We start from the raw sequence: 8567 nt of genomic DNA, 5'->3' as shown, positions 1-8567 counted from the left end.
TCCAGCCATGCACTAAATTACTCCCTTTCGCCGACGTGTGGGATAGCCAGCACCTGGGTCCACCAGCCATGCACTAAATTACTCCGTAGTAGAGTGACGGTAGACTACCCCGATTGAGCCACCGCAGTAATGCCCAATGAGCTGTCAAATCACAAAACCCCTCCTTTCCAGTAGTAAGATGGACGGACGAAGCAACCATCATTTCACTCTTCTCTCCCAGCTTCCTCTCTTGAAGAAAACCCCGACTCGCTTCGCTTCTCCCTCATCTCGTTCCTCCTTTCACTCTTCTCTCTCAGCTTCCTCTCTTGGATGGACGCCGGAGCACCGGCCAACGTGATGTCTATGGCTCTGGCCAAAACCGTCGAGGCTCATGGTACGAAAAGCGCAAGCACCCCGCCGAGACTACCGCAGACAAGCTCAAAGCCATCGCCCTGTCCAAGCCCCCCTCTCCGGGATCCCTCATTAAGCAAGTCCAGGTAATGTCTCTTGTTGACGATCTTTTTCTCGATCTTGATCGTCTTTTCATCTAACACGCAGTACTAGTACTGGTAGTACAACTTTCTGGGTGATCTTGCATGTGATTTCAGTGTGCCAAATGACGGTTCTAAATTCCTCTTTTGACCAAAACATGCGAGAGGTTGACACTGATTTCTTATAGATTACTTTCAACTACTCCCTCTGTCCCAAATTTCTTGTCTTAGATTTGTCTAGATACGGATGTATCTAATACTAAAATGTGAATTGATACATCCGTATCTAGACAAATCTAAGACAAGAATTTTTGGACGGAGGGAGTACTTTACGAACATCAATGCTACCTTTTAAGAGGGTATATTTGCCTCAGTAACTTGTGTTATGGATATTGCATGTAATCCCTCTGCTCTCATGCCTTTGAAGACATGTTCTAGTGTCTTTGTTCACTCATTTCTGTGCGTATATGTAGTCATATATGGAGTATAATATCGAAAATCATCTTATATTTCTGAACGGAGGGAGTAATAAAATATGGTTTCTGTTTGAATTAGAACCAGGTCCGCGGTGGAGATGAAGTTCTCAGAGTCATGCCGTGTGAACTGGAAGACCTTATGATGAGTTCTACTGCTGAACTATCCAGCTGATGTGTCCTTGTCGCCACATGTCCTGAACTAGTGTTTTCCTGTAGCATTGTTGTCAGGCGTGTTCTCGAGGCTGTACTTGACCACAACAATTTCCTGGCTGTGCCTTCGATTACGAAGGGTGTGGTTGTTGTAAAGCTTCCCAACAAATCTGATGCAGCCTGTCTTCATCATCATGTTTATGAGTGGAAAGACCACTCTGTTAGGTTCTCCAAGGTTGACAAGATGGTGATGGTGCATGTAGACATCTCACACGAAGTCCATGGCCTAGTCAGTTATGCGGGGTTCATCCCGTAGGTCGGTGGCAAGAAATAGTCTGCAGAGTTTAGTTAGTGAAACTTTGCTTGTCTGTAGTAAGTACTATTGTTCAGTACTTGATTTGTGTTTGTGAACCCTGTATCTTTTATTAGTACTGCCGCTTTTGGTGTGTGAACGGTCTATGTTAATGTCTATGTTAATGTCTGTCCACTCAATTCAGTCTGTATATTTTGAAGTATCTAGATCATATTTTTTGTGAGGACGGTTTATCAATTATAGTTACACTCCAATATGTGTATGCATTGCAGGGTTTATCGCACACACCAGGATTTCCAGTCCCATGGATGTTCGGTCCATACGATTTGTCACGACCTTTGGACTGTCCTGCTTGTGGGAGTAGGTGGGGCCCCTGCATGCCACGCGTAGTTGGACGAACAATCTTCTGTGTAGTACTTCAACATGGTGATTTCATGGTAAGGATTCACTCGTGTCACCTCAAGTAAATCTTATTGATTTACTGTCTAAATCTTATTGATTTAATGTCATGTTTTCTTTCTTTTCCTGCAATTTTACGATGCAGGTTTTGCCATGTGACATTCATCACAGAATAAACCATTTGGTTTGCTCTACGATGGCTATTTTTGCAGGTTTCACTTCTTATGTCGTGTCAGTAACGAAGGCACTGTCCATCACTTATATTACTGGAAAAAATTGGATCAGTCTGTTGTCTGAGTACAAGCTGAATCCCTATGATGAACTGCAGTTTGGTTTAACAAAAACGCCACAATTAGTCCTTCTCGCGTTTAAAAGAAATGAAGAAAAAAACTGGATCACGGTCACGGATCCTAGTCAAGTTAGAAAGCTGATCATAGCAGACCAGACACGATCGCCGCTGTCTCGCATAGATCGAGCACCGGCCGTTGCTCTAGCACTGACAGCGGCAGCAGCTCAGTCTGATCCAGCTGAGGATTGGGCACCGACCGTGTCAGCGGATCAGTCTGATCTACCGGAGGATCGGGCATCGTCACCGGCACCTGCTCCGACACCGGCACTAGCTCTACAAGGAGCACCATCTCCGGCAGCAGCGGCGGCTTCGGCACCTGCACCAACACTTGCACTTGCATCTGCTCCGGCCCGTGCAGTTGCACCGGCAACAGACTGGGCTGCAGTTCGCACTTCATATACCAAAGTCCTTACAAAAACCGACATGTCCACCTTCTTGGTAAGCATTGGCCGCCCAAGTGCTTCGTTCTTTTTTCTTTCCATGTTGTTTCACATGATTCACTGTGTTGATCTAACTGTTTGGGTATGTCTTCTTGTTTGCAAACAGAGAATTCCTAGAGCAACGAGGGAGTCGTTCAACAATCCGGGCGACCGCGGCCAAGTTTCTCTTACAATGCGCAGCCTTGGTGTGAATGAACCTGCTCAATATACCGTAAGTACAAAGGATGGTCACATGATGATTGATGCTAAAGGATGGTCAAGGTTCAAATCTAAATCATATCTTGCGGTAGGGGATGATGTCAAAATCGAACTTTCTCGGCAAGGAGAGCTGGTCCAAATCAACTTTGAAATTCTTCAGTAGCAGCACGCAACTGCCGAACTGATCTATCCTCCGAGAGATTTTGATGTAATAATCTGGCATGGTGAAACAAGTGTCCTGTGTGTATAAGTAGTATGACAGTATTATTTATCACATGGTATATCGTTGATAGAATTGCAACTCTGATTGCTGGTTAGGAACTGTCGTTCGATTTCATTCCAACAGCTGCCGTGCTTTATACAATTTTGTGTATTCGCCTTGCGACAGCATCTAAAACCAGCGCCGTACCGATCGCTTGCAATATGAAAAGCGCTGAGGTAGAACACATGGGCCCCCAAACATGCAGGGTCGGCCTGCAGCCCAAAGTCCAGAACCGTGAGCCTATCTGAGTATTATATTCTCAGCTGAACCCCCATAATGCCCGTGTGTTGCAGAGGGAGTATATTTCTTGGCAAGGTGAGCCTGTGATATAAAAGAATTGTATATTTCTTTACAGAGGGAGTATCTCTCTGTCAAAAAATATATTTATGTGTAACTAGTTACTCCTGTCTTTCTACTTCCTTTCGCTGATATGTGGGGCAACCGGCAACGGGGTCCACGTGCCATATGCACAAATTAGAGTGCACAACTTCACGGTAGACACACCCCGGTCGTAGCGCCGCAGTAATGCCCAATGAGCCGTCAAATCACAACCCCCCTTTCCAGCTTTAGCAGTAAGCTGGACGGATGAAGCGGCAATATTTCACTGGGCCTGAATCCCCTTCTCCCTCGTCTGCTTGTTCAGAGAAAACCCCCTCTCGGTGATTGCATAGGGTTTTCTCATGGAGAACCAGGTACGAATTCTTCATCCATCCCCGATAAATCCAAGTCCCTTGGTCGCAGGTAATCCTAGGATGGCAGCCGCCGCCGTTGATGCATTTTTCTTCCTACTGAATCTAGTGTGTTTCATTTGCAGTGCCCAAAGTGCGAGGACCCTACAGGTTTCTGCGCCCTCGGCGAGACGCCACACTTGTTCCTTCTCATCCTAACACAGCATTTTGAAACCCGCACAATATGTTCCTAGAATCCTCTTTTCTATTCGGGAAGGTGGGGTTTTTTTGAACATGCTGTGTTCTCATATTATTTTTCCTGCAGTGTATTATTTGCTCTGTCAGAACACATGTACTCAAGATGCTCGGCCTTGCCATAACTGAATACACTAGTTTAATGGTCACAGTGAAGACAAGCCATGGATATAAGTTTCGAGTTGGGTTCATGAACCAAGCAGATCGCTACTTTTTTATGGCCGAACTTGGATAAACTTTCTCAAGTGTTACGGACTGAAAGTTGGCGCACGAATGTTGATGGAAATAGCAGAACCTGGTCTCATCTTCACTGCGATCTTCCACCCCGACGTTGTTCCAATTGTTCATCCATGTTAGTTTCGTATCTGGTTCTTGCTTGTTGCCTCGATTACTTCTTAATCCACCTATTTTTTCTAACTGATCACAATTTAACTTTAGAAGTAGCAACGAATCTCTCACGAAGATGCTACTTCTAATTAATATTTTCTTATAATTGGTTGCACGTGTAGGTTTTTTCAGAGTTAAGCAGTCTGTTCGTTTGTTACTCTGTAATAACTCGGCTGTTACTAATGGCACTGAAGTTGACTGGATCGACATCCACAAGTTCCTACACTTTATTGATCGTCTTGAGGTCCTTGTGGGGCGTTTCAATGGTGGAAGGCCACGTGGGATATGTGTGCCACTGCTGCACTCGTTGAACAGGTCCAACTGTGTCGATACACTTATGGTACGAGCTGTTTTCTGTTATATATGTTGTTCAGAAACTATTGCTTATACACAGTTTTACAGCTGTGATCTTCTTGAAACAGGAACTGCCGAGTTCTATTGTTCCTATACAGATGCCTGACCATGGTCGGGTCAGACTTGCGCTTGGTCACAACATGATGTTTATGTCGACCTACTCAATTCCCCTTGGAGGTGAAAAGATACTTATTCATGGGTGGTCTCAAATAATGAAGGCCTGTCCATCTTGGAGAATAGGACAGAAGATTATGTTCATGCTTTTCCATGGCTCTAAAGCGAATATCCTGTTTATTGACCACGTTGCTTTCAGCTTTGGTTGTTAAGTGCCCCTGCTGGTTTCAGTTAAGGTTGTTAAGTACCCCTGCTGCTTTTCCAGTCTGTCGTGTTTCTTCAGTCCTGTCTTCCTCCAACCGCCAAAACATAACCAGCGCCGGCGGGGCCGCCTGCTTCCGCCTCCCATGGCTGGCTGCACCTCAGCGCACGCATCGCCGCCCCACCGTCTCCTAAATCGTTAACGCCGACGTCCTCCGCGCGCTTTGGTGCGCTCGCCGCGGCGCCGCCCTCTTGCGTTGTCAACATGGTCAACAAACAACAGGAATCAGTAGAAGTACGTGGGGAGGATGACAGTAGGGGCCCACCACGTCAGCGTATGGAAAAATAAAATGCTTCCTCCTAGTGTTTTCCTGACATCTGGGACCCACGACATTGTGAGCGTATATAGTCAATAGACAAGAGAACAGCACAAGATCGGCTGACACCTGGGACGTAGCTACTCGAGCAGTATTTTTTTGTTTGGTATTGTTGAGATGGAGCAGGGTTCGAACTGGGTTGTGGCCCGTCTAGCCCAGGCTTATATTTTATGTTCACCATGTGACCAGCCCAGCTATTTTTTCTTTGTGAAAATGAGCCCAGTTTATTTTTTCTGAAGAATACCCAATCCACGCCTACTTATTTTTCTACGCCCCTGATGGGCTGCAACTCTTTCAAGATGCCTGCAAATCTTGAAAGTAATATGAAATGGGTTGTAAATATAAAAACAGATGACAAATTGGTAATTACTTTATAATTTTTGAATTTTTTCACATTTTGAGATTCCTATTTCACTGGGCATTAACCTAATTTAAATATATCTTCAAAGTACTTTAAATCTGGCTCGACATTTCGGTATTAAAAATAGTTTGGAACCCACAAAAATATGCGAACTTGGCCTGGCCAACCAAAAAAACGACTGCAATAAATTGCATAAGAAGTTGCCATGAGCTATATATAAATTATTAAAAAAAGAGGGAGTGGTCTGACTTGTGGGCCTGTTTAGTTGACGCACATGCAAGATTTTTTTAGTCATTATATACGTCAACAAACGATTCTAGCAGACGTAACCGTTGGATGTCAATCCAACGGCCGTCGTGTTTCTTCAATCTCTAATCTTCTTGCTCCAGCCGCCAAAGCAGCGCCGGCGGGACCGCCTACTCCCGCCTCCCGTGGCCGGCTGTGCTGCCGCGCAGGCCTCAGCGCCCCCTACAACTCCCACCGCTGGCCAGGGCATCCCTCGACTCACCCACACCCCCTGTTATTCTGTGGCGACGGCAGCCTCACACCGCAGCCGAACCGGTGAACCCTCGTACTCCTCTCCGCGCGGGCTTCCACTGTCGCGTCTTCCCCGGCTCCGCGTCGTCCCCTTACTAGGCCTCGCCGTCGTCCACCGCCGTGGTGCTCTCGGCGCGGCGTGGTCAATGTGGTCAACAACCGACTTCCATCGGAAGAGTACTGTGCGTGGAGAGGCTGACAGCTGGGTCCACAGCAGCTGCAAGGAAGTGCCTCCTTATTACGTGGAAAATAATTATTCCTCCACCTAACAGCAGGGACCCACCGGACGGGCCACCAGTATTTCACGAAAAAAATGTTTCCCCCTGACTGCTGGGACCCACAGGACGGGCCACCATATTTCGCGAAAAAACGTTCCCCCTGCTGTCAGCTCGGACCCACCGGAAGTGCCTCCTTATTACGCACAAAAAAATGAATACCCCCTGCTAGCCGGGACCCACCTTGGTGGGAGGCTGACTTGTGGGCCTACTAAGTTGACTGGGACAGAGGCCTTTCTCAACTTTAGTTAATATATGAACGATTCTAGCTCCAGTGACCGTACGATGTCCATCCAACGACCGTAGTGCTTCTTCAACCTCTGGTCTTCTTGCTCCAGCCGCCCAAAGCAGCGCCGGTCGTGCCGCCTGGTCCTGCCGCCCGTGGCTGGCTGTGATGCCACGGAGGCCTCACCGCCCCCTACTACTCCCACCGCTGGCCAGGCCATCCCTCTACGCACCCACACCCCCTGTTATTCTTCGGCGACGGCAGCCTCACACCGCAGCCGAACGAGTGAACCCTCATACTCCTCTACGCGTGGGCATCCACTGCCGCGTCTTCCCCGGCTCCGCGTCATCCCCTTCCTACGCCTCGCCGTCGTCCACCGCCCTGGTGCTCTCGGCGCGGCGTGGTCAACATGGTCAAGGAATGGCTTCCATCGGACGTGGACTGTACGTGGAGAGGCTGACAGCTGGGTCCACGGCCGCAGCAAGGAAGTGCCTCCTTATTACGCGCAAAATCATTATTCCTCCACCTGACAGCGGGGACCCACCAGACGGGCCACCGTATTTCGTGAAAAAACATTTCCCCCTGACTGCTGGGACCCACCAGCTACATCTTCGCACGCAAGGAAGTGCGTCCGAAAAAAACAATTCGCCCCCCTGACTGCTGGGACCCACCAGCTACATCTTCGCACGCAAGGAAGTGCGTCCGAGCAAAAAAAACGATTCCCCCCGGACTGCTGGGACCCAGCAGCTACACCTTCGCACGCAAGGAAGTGCGTCCGGGCAAAAAAAAAGGATTTGCCCCCCTGACTGCTGGGACCCACCAGCTACATGCTCGCAGGCAAGGAAGTGCCTGACAGTCGGGACCCACCTGGTCGAAGCGTACGTAGCATTGTCATTCTGGTCGCGAACGTGTACGTACATATATATTGGTCGATGTAGAGGCGCGCACGTGTCGTAGTAGAGGCGCGTACGTGTCGTAGTAGAGGCGCGCACGTAGCATGTACACGTACGTACAGCGGCCAGGGTGCAAGAAAGAAAATACGGCCACGTACGTACATACGGGCAGGGTCTCGAATGCCTACTCGCGCATACGTACGGCCAGGGCTCGTGTACATGGCTGGGTCGGAACGGAGAAACAGCGTCGTCGTCGTGTTCGTGGGGAGGCAACGGAATGCGTCGTGTTCATGGGGAGGCAACGGAATGCGTCGTGTTCATCGGGAGGCAACGGAACGCGTGGGAGCCAACCGGCTGGGTCGGAACGGAATGCATGGTCGTGTTCGTCGGGAGGGGTTGGACGGAACAGGCGATGGAAAAGAGGCCTCGCATACCGCAAAACGGAGGAAACTGCCCTGTGTTCGACCGGCCACGTTCGAAACGGGATCCTGTTCATCGGGAGGGGTCTGGCGTACCGCAAAACGGAGGAAACGGACCTCCTACGGTCGAAACGGGGGTCCTGTTGATCGGGAGGGGTATGGCGTACCACAAAACGGAGGAAACGGACTTGTGTTGGAGCGCTACGGTCGAAACGGGGGTCCTGTTGATCGGGTGGGGTGTGGCGTACCGCAAAACGGGACTCCACGGGATACTGTTCATCTCCACCGTCGACCTCCTCCAGCCTCCACGGCTACCGTCGACCTCCTCCTGCCTCCACGAGCTGCTGTTCATCCAGCCTCCACCGCGCGCTACTCCACCGGCTACTGTTCAACCACCCCTCCACCGTCTACTGTTCATCCAGCCCTCCACACCACGGGGTCCT

Source organism: Triticum aestivum, chromosome 5D (genome assembly GCF_018294505.1).
Source record: "Triticum aestivum cultivar Chinese Spring chromosome 5D, IWGSC CS RefSeq v2.1, whole genome shotgun sequence".
In the NCBI taxonomy this organism is placed as follows: domain Eukaryota; kingdom Viridiplantae; phylum Streptophyta; class Magnoliopsida; order Poales; family Poaceae; genus Triticum; species Triticum aestivum.
The sequence above is the reverse complement of the archived record's forward strand: the minus strand, read 5'-3'. Positions refer to the sequence as shown.